The sequence below is a fragment of the Numida meleagris genome, chromosome 21, assembly GCF_002078875.1.
Source record: "Numida meleagris isolate 19003 breed g44 Domestic line chromosome 21, NumMel1.0, whole genome shotgun sequence".
In the NCBI taxonomy this organism is placed as follows: Eukaryota; Metazoa; Chordata; class Aves; order Galliformes; family Numididae; genus Numida; species Numida meleagris.
In genome coordinates, this window is record NC_034429.1 from 2740465 (window position 1) to 2751006 (window position 10542).

Genomic DNA, 10542 nt, shown 5'->3' on the forward strand with positions numbered 1-10542 from the left:
CGGCCACAACTCGGGTTCCTAATTTAAATTATCATCAAGCCTTGCTGCAGGCCCCGTAGCTTAATGAATTTTGTGATGATAGCCTGCTCTCCACCAAGAGATTAAGAGCACATTCGTATCAGAGACAGCTGAGGAAAAACAACACATGGAGCTAAATAAGGAGCAAAATCACAGCACATCTCCAGGCTGCCCTCCCTTTTTCACAGGGTCTTGGATTGATACATGATGCCTACGCAACATGCTGGGTTTTTTTCATTTTATTTTGGTCTGCATTTGTGGCTGCCCCAAGGGGCAGCTTGTAGCCCAGATTGGTTGTGCCATAACGAGGCACTGTCCTACTTGGGCCAGGATGGAGTCTGACTGCTGCACCTGATACAGCCAAACAGGACGTGTGCAAAACTCAGAAGCAGCATCGCAGCCCTCTCAGCAGACATCCTTTTACACATTATTATCCAGGACTTGCAAAGCGCTGCTTCAAGCATTTTGATTTAAAAATGCAGACATTCAGGCAAATTAATCCTGCTGATATTCTCTCAGGATTTGCAATTAAAAATATATTTTAAAAAAAATTAAAAAAAAAAAAAATTGTTAAGGCCCCGAGCTGAGGGAAGAACGACGTTAGAAGCCCCGGAGCACGGCCGGAGCAGCGCCAGGGCAGCGCTGCAGCGGAGCTGGGCTCAGCGCCGCGCTCGGACCCCCCCGTTCGTGGGCGAACCGCGCCACCGCGCGGCTCCCGGCGCACGCGGGCACGGGGCCGGGGAGCCCCGCACGTCCCCGCGCTGCAACACTGCGAGCAGCGGGACCCCCCCCGCGCGGGGCCGGGCCGGGCTCTGAGCGCTGCCCCCGCCGCGCCGAACTCCCCATGCCCCAAGAAGGGCGAGCTGCGGGGAATTCAGCTTGGGCTCCATCCCGGAGCCGAAAGCAGCAGCAAATCGAGTGTTTGTGCCGCTCTGGGAGACACGGCGGTGCTTTTCTGAGGCTGAACTGAAGAAATTGTACTTGATAAACAATGACCGTCATATTTTGCATGTTGCTGTCCCCATCTCCCCTTAATTTAGTTGTGAAATCGCAGACAATGCGGCTTACAGACTGTAATCTGATATTTGCACAACAGTGATGCAGGTATCCTGCATGAATCCTGCCCATTCACGTGTTACGAGATGCTCAACAAAGAGCCGGACCTCTGTGTCCCAGCTATTCTGCCAGAAAGGGCAGGGACCCCCAGTGTGGGGAAGGACAGCTGTTGGCCAGAGGGAGTGGACAATGACCTTCTCCTTTCCAGAAGCACCTCAGCCTGTGCCCACCATGCCCAGCAGAGCCGAAGGATTGGCTCACGGGCACTGAGGAGCCTAGGTGAGACAGAGAAGGTGCAATCACAGGCACGGAGGAGCTCTGAGGATCAGATGTGGGAAGGGAATTGTGCTGGAGGGATGTGGGGAGCAAGTCAAGATGTCTGTGGGACTGACCTGACTTCTCCTGTATATTTCAGTTATCAGATGTAGCATTTCATCTGCACGTGGAACAGAACAACCACTCGGGAAAAATGAGGGGAAAGTGGTTTTGCAGTTCCCTCACTGTATAAACCCCCTCAATCTCACAGATCTTCTGAGAAGGCAAGAACCAGTTTCAGAGGTTTGGGAAGGCATTTTGTGTACAGAGAGGTCAGCAGAAACAATGCACAATTTTACAGTCATAAATAGAACAAGAAAAATCCATAGCCCGTGCTGTGCTGGGACTTGTGCAGCCATTCTGTCAAGGAGGGAAACAATAGCTTCCAACTCGCCAGCACAGTATGAGTTCCAGACTGCCACCTGGGAATGGGCACCGTGCTGTAAACAGCTACGGAGCAAGAATTATCCACTGAAAGCTTTCACCAGCAATCTGGGAGAGCAAACACACTGCATTGCTTCCAACGGCGTGAGGTAAAGAGCAAAAATAATGTTCAGTGTCACTGGGTTTGTTATTCACTTGAGTTGCAGGTTCTAGGATGCAGGAGCTGCTCTGAGACAAAATCCTGCACTTGGCCCCAGCTCCACCATGAGTGGGAGCAGACCCCCACCCCAGCCTCACAGCGTGGGGATTTCATGCCTCAGCATAAAAGTGATGAATAGGACTCTGTGCAGGGCAGATTGGGTTCAGTTATTGATGATGCACATTCCAGCTTTGGGAAGTCCTTGGAAGCCTGGTATTCATATTTCAGCTGAGATTTACAACCGGGAGAACAATGCTCTGCTATAGGAGGGCTTCGCTCGCCCACCCGCACCAGTAATTCTCAGCAGCTTTTCCTTAGCTCTGTTCTGGCTCCCCACTTTGAGTCATTGTCTATTGTTGCACATCTGTCAGGCGTAACAAGGAAAGCTGTGTACATGCCTTATCCACTGCAAGGGAGTTCCTTTATGCATTGAAATTCCAGCGCTCCACTTCCTTAACCCCTACACTGCCATGCATATGTTCAGAGAAGACATGGTGAAAACCAAAGCAAGGCAAGCAGACATTTCTCTGCCTCCTTTCCGCAGTCCCTGCTTAGATGCAAAATCTCTTAAAAGGCATTAGCGTGCTTATATACCACATCACTGCATAACCAGAGCAGTGCAACATTGCACAGTGCAGCTACAGATGGATCCCCAGTGGCACCTACCTGGGCTGCTCCTGCCCTTGGTTTTCCCTATTTAGCCGCTCACACCAGGGAGGCTGTGATCAGCAGCAAGCCCTCAGCAGCCAGGACACGTTCACATCTCTGACTTCATCAGAGGACCCCGAGTGTTCGTGGGACCACGGCCAAAGGGAGCACTGAGTTCAGTTACCCCATCAGTGGTTTACAGCAAGTAAAAGGGATCCAGGAAGATGTTTTCCTGTGAGTGAATTATTGCAAAAAGCTGGCTGTAAACACAGTGTTTGCACGCCAGCTAGCAGAAAGCCTAATGTTACCTGTCACAATAAATTGCCAACCTTTGTCTGTATGTTCTGTGCAAAGCTGGAGGGGGAGCAGACACCTGGAGCGCTGTTGTTTGGGCATACAACCATGATAATTCTTCTAAAGGAGAGCAGAGACTGCAGCCCTCTGCTATTTGGAAAGAATAACATGCAGACAAATCACAGAGCTTTTCTTAATGCTGCCATGATATACAAATAAGAGGCTTAAGTATAATTATAGGTTGTGTAATCAGTATGAATAAAGAAACATGTAGTAATTTATGCCATATTTTATAAATATCCTAACTGTTTAAGAAACTGAAAATGTTTTCAAAAGAAATACGTTAGTGTAATGATTATAAAGCCCTTTAATGTGAGCGAGTTGCTTTCTGAAGCCAGTTTTTGACTCAGTCTCATGAACATAAATAGAGTTAATTGCCCTTCTGCACAAGCTGGATGTTAGCACATTCCAGCAGAGTGTGTATTTTCCAAAGTGCCGATTCCAACACATTCCACCTTGTGCAATATCTGCCTTTTTGTGCACAGCACATAAAACGCACACATCTGGGCAAGGGTGCTGACGGTCACAAGATATCAACTGCCTGCCCCCATGTTCTGTGAATATTCAGGTGCAGCCCCACTGTGACCCCTCCAGGCTGCAGTAATTTTGGTGAGGGACATCCCTGCCCCACGCCATGCGCTTTCTCAAGCACAAAGTTCACTTTCTCTGAATGACACACGTACCAAGTTATAGATGAAAAATGCAAATGTAAACACAACACGATTCTATCAAGAGACCTCACAGAAACAAAGCATTTCTATCTCCAAAAGGAAGCGATACCTCAGATTTGGCCCTCCAGGGTGAATATAGGGCATGCTTCGTAAGTAACACTAAAAATAATCAAAATGTCCCAGTTTGGATGTGGATTCAGGGCACAGCACAATGCTCTTTCACAAGTGCCAAATCACTGCTGCTGCCACATTTTCACAGATGACCAATTGCAGAGGGCTGCCCCAGAGCACAGGGCTCCTGGGGCTTGGGTTTCCACATCAAATGAGCTGGTGATGAGTGAGCCCTCCCTCAGTCACAGCCTTCTCCCTAGAGCTAGGCAGAACCATTTTAAGTCTAATTTCCTCTTACAGATTTTCTGCAGCTGGGAGTGAAGCACACTGCTGAACAAGCAGAAGTCCTGGCTCCACACCACAGCCCTACCACTCAACTCAGGCATCTGTCACCAGGTGCCCAGGCAGGCAAGAGGTGGTTCAATGCACCTCTGCTTCCCTGTGGCTCCATTCCACCTCTGTAGCTGCCAAACACATCACATCCTGCTGCAATCCCCTTTCCTCTTGCAAATGAGGTACACTGCTGTTAGCACTCCCCACCCAGTCAGCGTCACATGTCTCTTGTGTGCTCTGCCACAGCCAGGGACGTGCTGAAGACAGCCCTATGCCCACTAATTGCTTTGGCATGTGGGCAGTGGGAAGATGACCAGGCTCTGAATTGAATTAAGCAATTGCTTCTCTCTCTTTGGAGTCATGCTCTTGTCTCTGTGCCTTCACAGTAGCCCTTCTGCAGCAACACATGAAGGACTCATTGCTGTGCTCATTGTACATCTCAAGTGTAATATCTGCTGTTGCTAAATGGTACATCCCAAGTGCAACTGTTCCTCCAGAGCCAGTTTCCATGCTCCTAAAGGACACTGTGAAAGCCAGGGCCGCAGCGCAGCCATATAGCTGCTGCTCAGCATCTTGGAGCTAAAGGTTGCCTGCTCACATGTGCATCTTGAGCACCTTTCTCAGTCTTTTAAAGCAGACACAATGCAGTCAGCAACTGGAGCACTCTGTGCTGCTCCAGTTCTGCTGTTGCTATCCTTACTGCTGGACCACTCTGGACCTGAGCAAGGGTTTGTGTTTTTGGTCCTGCAATTTAGAAAGGACAACGCTGCATTTGGCTCCATGCCTGAGCTAAATGCTGCCCCATCCATCAGCAGTCTGCTTTCTCCTCTGTGTGATGGGCTTGATCTTGAAACCATCTGTTTCCCCTTAGCTTGCATCCAGCTTTCACTTGGACAGCAGAGCCCTTTCCAGCTACAGCCCCTGGGCACCAAGGTGGGAAATCATCTCCCTCTGTGCTCTCTGCAGCTAAAAAGCGAGTTTGGCTGCAAATACATGCCAATGAACCTGAACAAACAGACTCTGGATTCTGTCACCAAGGGGCTCCAAAGGTGATAGTTGTGTCTTGGGCCTTCTCTGGGATCTAACTCCTAGAAGCCAGCTCCAAAAATCCTCCTAATGAACTGCATAATCCTGCGTGCCCTTTGTGCCACAGACGGGAAGGAAGAGCATTTCCTGCAGACGTTTCTCATTCACTGGGACAAATTTAGACCTGGCATGAACCAGTGCAGTGCATAGAGGAGAGACATCAGAAATCGCCTCCCATGCTGACAGCAAGCACAGAACTCCTGCCCAGCCTGCGGGGACACCACGTGGTGCTCCTTCGCTCTCCCGGCAGCTTGCAGTGCCAAGTTCGCAGAGCAGGTGAGGTACCACATAGTGACGATAACGAAAACCATCTGCCACGGAAGTGTCTGGAGACAGCAGCCAACTGTCAGGCTCAGGATAAGCAGCTCCTAGAGCACGGAGACAAGATAGCTGCATCGCTGGGAGGGTCCTGCAGAGGTCATTTTGCAGGAATGGATACGGAGATGTTCGTGTTAACCCTTTGGTGGATTTGAAACTGCACACGGTTCAAGCCCTGATTATTACCAGCAAGCTAAACACCGTCCACCCTCTGAAAGAGCGCCTGGGGCTGCACCTGCACCCGCCCCCCAGCGCGCACCTCCTGCCTCGAGGGACGGAGCAACCGCTCGTGCGGAGCCCGGGGCTCGTGGCGGCTCCGCTGCGCTGCGGGCACCGTGCGGGCCACGCGCGGCCACAGCCGCAGGGGACGACGCCGCAGGACGCGGTGGCGGTGCGGGGAGCAGCGGTGCCGCCAGGTGGCAGCCGCCGCCCGCGTGCGGGGCTCGGCCGCGTTTCCCCCCTCCCCGCCGCCCCGATCCCCGCCGCGAGGGCCCGGAGCCGGGCAGGAGCAAACCGCGGAGAAAGCGGACGTTAAACGCGCTTCGCTCGGAGCCCACGAGAGGGGAACCACCAGCCCCGGCTAATTATTGTATAAAACTTCCTGTGAAATTACCAACGAAAAGATCAATGTGAACTAATTAGATTCGTTGCTCCTGGGCCCTGCAGGAAGCTGGCTGGCTGCAACACGTACGCTGTCCTTCTGCCTCTGTATTATTTTTAAAAGTAGCATTAAATATTTATTTTACTTTATTTTTGTAAACAGGTCGGTGATGCTGAACAGAAATAATTATGCCAGTGAATCACAAATCAATGTAGAGCAGATATTATACACAAGACAGCCCAGACTCATAATGCCTCCACTGTCATCTGAGTCCTGGGGGATTTATGACTGCCAACACAAATAGCATATTCCTACGGGAGCTCAGTCAGAGGCTGTCAGTGCTGCTGCTGGGAAGTCTCCTCGCTGTATTACTGCATCAGCCGTGATCGTGGGCAGGGAACGAGCGGGGTGGCACCGCCAGGGCATTGCACAGCCACAGCCACTGCCTGCTCAGGTAGCACAACTCCAGCCTCCCCAGCACAGAGCATCGGCTTCATGCTCGCCTCTTGCACCTTCTCTGCCTCCACCGGGTGCTCAGCAACAGCTTTCCCTTTCCCCTGTCCTTTTCCTCTGGTCTCACTGCACTTTTTTGAATCCTAATATCCCATTGCTGCAACACACCAGTGATTTTCAACATCTGCTCTCAGAAAGGCACTGCCATTTCTTGCCTAGCTCACAGCATTTCTGCCTTTCCAAAACCAGCTGCCAGCATCTGCTGCGTGATGCTTCCGAGCAGGGACTTGCCTTGTGTTGGCTTTATCCCCATGCAGCAACACCGGAAGAGCAAAGAGAACAAAAGCCCTTAGGTGCAAGCACATCAAATTTCTCTTCTTTGCTGCCCGCATCCCAGTACTGGTGGCACCGTCCTCTGCTTGCAGGTGACAGTGGACACTCCCCAGGTTCTGCATTGCAAGGCAACGACTCTGGGCTGCACTGCAAACACTTTTCAACCTCCAGATGCATTTGGGATCATCCAAGGGGCTGCTGCTGGCACAGAGCCCGGTGGTTTGGCAGATACCGTTCTAAAGAAAAAGGGGAGGGGGAATGGTGAAAAAACGTCCCCACCGGTCCTTGCATTGAATTAAACCACATGTATATTTTTAAAATACAGTGCAAAGGAACAACACTCCGGCACATGTTCAAGAGCAGAGTCTTATTTCAGACATTTCAAAAAATTAGTGGCTGAACGCTGAAACAATATAGCCTTTAGAGGAAGGCATTTGGAAATGATTAAAGCGCCTGAACTCATGCGTCCAAAATAAAAAAAATAAATAAATTAGTGCCTCACGTTGGTAGCAACTGTCAGCTACTAAAAATCAGAGGAAGGGGGAACCCGAACCCCCGCCGCCCCAGGGGGGCAGGCACCCAGACCGTGCAGCACGCAGAGCCCCAGCAGAGCTCCCGGGAGCACGAGGGGCTGCGCAGCGGGGCGGGGGCTGAGGGGAATCGCACCTCGAGCCCAGCAAAGCTGCTCTACTGCCTTTTGAGGGGAAGGGGAAATAAAGCAGCCCTGCGGCCAAGCACTTAGCAAACTAATTGCTCGTTAATGATCTTCCAACAAGCTCATGAAAAAGGCTTTGAATTTCCATAGCTCCACACATCTGGGCCAGCAGTTTAACGGCACATCCGTGCGTGTGAAACCTGATGAACGGACTGCAGATAGGGGGAGATTTCCTGGATCCCGCATCGCTGTCCTACAGTGCCTCTGCCCTGTGCAGAGATGAAGCCAGCTGGATTCTTCTTTCCAAGCCCAAGTGTCCGAATTTCCGCTAAGATCACAGTGAAATCCAGCTTTTGCCTTAGGTTTTGCAACGTGGTTTACAGCCACGTGGAGATTTGGAGAGCTGCTGTGCTGCTGGGAATATGCCATCCTCCCCCCACAGGCACAGCCGAGGTCTGGGTGCTCCTGGCCGCCCACCCCAGCCCAGAACCCTGCAGACACGGACAGAGCAGTCAGCTATGGAGCCATACCATGACACGGCCCTGCCAGCCCAGGGCTGCTCTGCACGTTGGTCACAAGCTGCACGGACAGGAACTTCCCTGTGCCTCATGTCTGGGACCTTAAAGAGAAAGAGGTGTCTTCAATTTGCTTCAGTAGGAAGAAACATTGGTAACACGACAAACATCTGGCAGCTTGAAACGAAACCAGGCTGTACCTCCTGTGCAAGGGACAAACATCCTCGGCTTGGGGTGCTGGCAGCCAGTGTCACCGAGCAGCAGGGCCAAGGGGACACGCCATGGCTCCTATCCCATGCCAACAGCCGCAGCCTGAGGGCAGCTGCCTCGGAAATGGGATACAGCCCTGAACTTGCCCGGGCTGCACACCCTGCCATGCACTTCCTCCCTGCCTTAGCCAAGACTTGGCTCCTTCATCAACACCCAGAAACGCATGGCATTTTAGAAATGAGCTCAGGATTTTCCATCCTTCCCACTCCTCTGCTCTGTTCCCAAGTCTGTCTGCACCGCTTGCCACTTTGCTGGTTTTCCCGGGGCCGCGAGTTTTAAATGAAATATATTCATTTGTATGACACAAGGAATTACGAACCGATAAAGACTTCCCATTATCGTTTAACATCTACCACACCAATCCTTCAGCATGGCGGTACCTTAATTGCAAGCAGATGTCTTTCTCTGCTGACACATTAAATAGAAGCAGGAAGGCCCACTGCTATCTCCCATCAACAATTTGCACAAGAGCAGAGAACAGATTTTCAAAGAACAGAACCTCTAGAGGAGAGGGGAGATTAAGTTCCTGCACACCAGGCTCAGAGCAGCACAGCAAAACAAGGCACAGCTTGGGGAACAATGAGCCCTAACAGCCCCTAATCTCAAATAACCAAAAGCTTTTGTGAAGAAAAAATGAATTTGCTGAAGTTAATACTGCACGAGCACACAGAGAGCTTGGAGATGGAGGCCATGCGGTGCAGAGATGACCCAACTGGCAGCACTGTGTGCCAGCTCCACTGCTCTGTGGTGCCCTGTGCAGTGCCCACCTGGGACAGGGGAGCACTGAGCTACTTGCCCAGGGACATGGGGCTGATGGGGAGGGTGGGAGCAGCCAGCATCCCACTGCAAAGCTCTGGGGCAGAGCAGGACCCGGGAATTCTCAATAGAAGTGGAAGTGACAGGGTGTTTAGCAAACATTAAACCCAGAAAGCTTAAAAGGTCTTCCAGGATTATTAAATAAACATTTAGGGTGAGTGAGAGGGAAGAATAGGGAATGGTGAAGAAACTGTAAACACTGGAGTAGGCAGTTAGGGGCTACAGTAATTCAGCTGGGCAGCTCCGTGCTTAATAATTAAAGTAGTATCACGTGTAATTACCCCTCAGCTGTCTGGCAACCATTAATCTGGGGGAGACATTTTTATAAACATTTAGCCCAATATTCATTTTTTTTTTTTTTTTTAAGACCATTTAACATGGAACATTGAATATATCACCTCGGCAGCTGCCCCCAGTTGCTCCCTCACCCCCAGCCTGGGCTCTGGAGAATGCTGAGATCTCACTGCCATGGGTGCTCAGCAGTGGCACTGCAGGTGGGGAGGACAGTGCAGCCACCAGCACCTCACACACGGCCGCACGCTGAATTACTCTGGAACTGCCACAAACAATGCTCAGTCTTCTCCAGATCAGTGGTTTACCCCAATTGTGCAATAGCAGAGGAGATTGCCCCGGCTGGGTGCAATTACCCAGCTGCTTTAAGGCACCAACGGTGCAAATTGCTTTGGCTAAGGGAATTGCAGTTCATCATTGGTGCAGCTTAATGAAGTTCTGAGCACTGCGTGTGAGAGCTGTGCATGTGCTTGCTCTCCTGGCAAAGACAAATGCCTTCTAGCAAATTAATCTCTCAGCCACGTTAATAACTGAGGAGTTCGGTGAGGGTCACACTGAGCAGCGGCAGCACTGTGTCCCAGGTGTGGTTCATCCAGCCACACCCCGGCTTTCCCACGTCTCCTTGCTAGGGCAAGGACTTGGCACACGTCTCCAGCAGAAAAATGTTACTGACAGCATTTCCAGGCTGTGCACATTTCTGCAGAGAAGTGGGACTGTTTGCTGGCTCCTCACAGCTCCCTGGATCCTGGAAGCCTGCTCTGTGCAGTAGAGCTGATGACCCCGTGGGCACTGTCACCCTGCGCTGCAGAGCTGGGCACACGGGGGAACTTACATTGCCCCCAGGACAGCTTGTGGCAGACAGCTGGCCCAGAGGAGCTTCCAGCCTTCGCCGGGAAGGTCTTGGAACAGAGTTCTCATTTTCCAGAGACTGGGAGGCTTCTGCAGCACAGCTGGCCAACCTGACAGGCCGACCCGTGGCTCCTGGCCCGGCTCTGTCCATGGAAGCCACACGCTTGCAGGGCCCCCGGCCCCACGCATAGAGCATGGGAGCCAGCCAGGCTCCCAAAAAGGGCACTGAAACGTGACTTTGTCACCTCCAGACTAGCAGAGGGGAG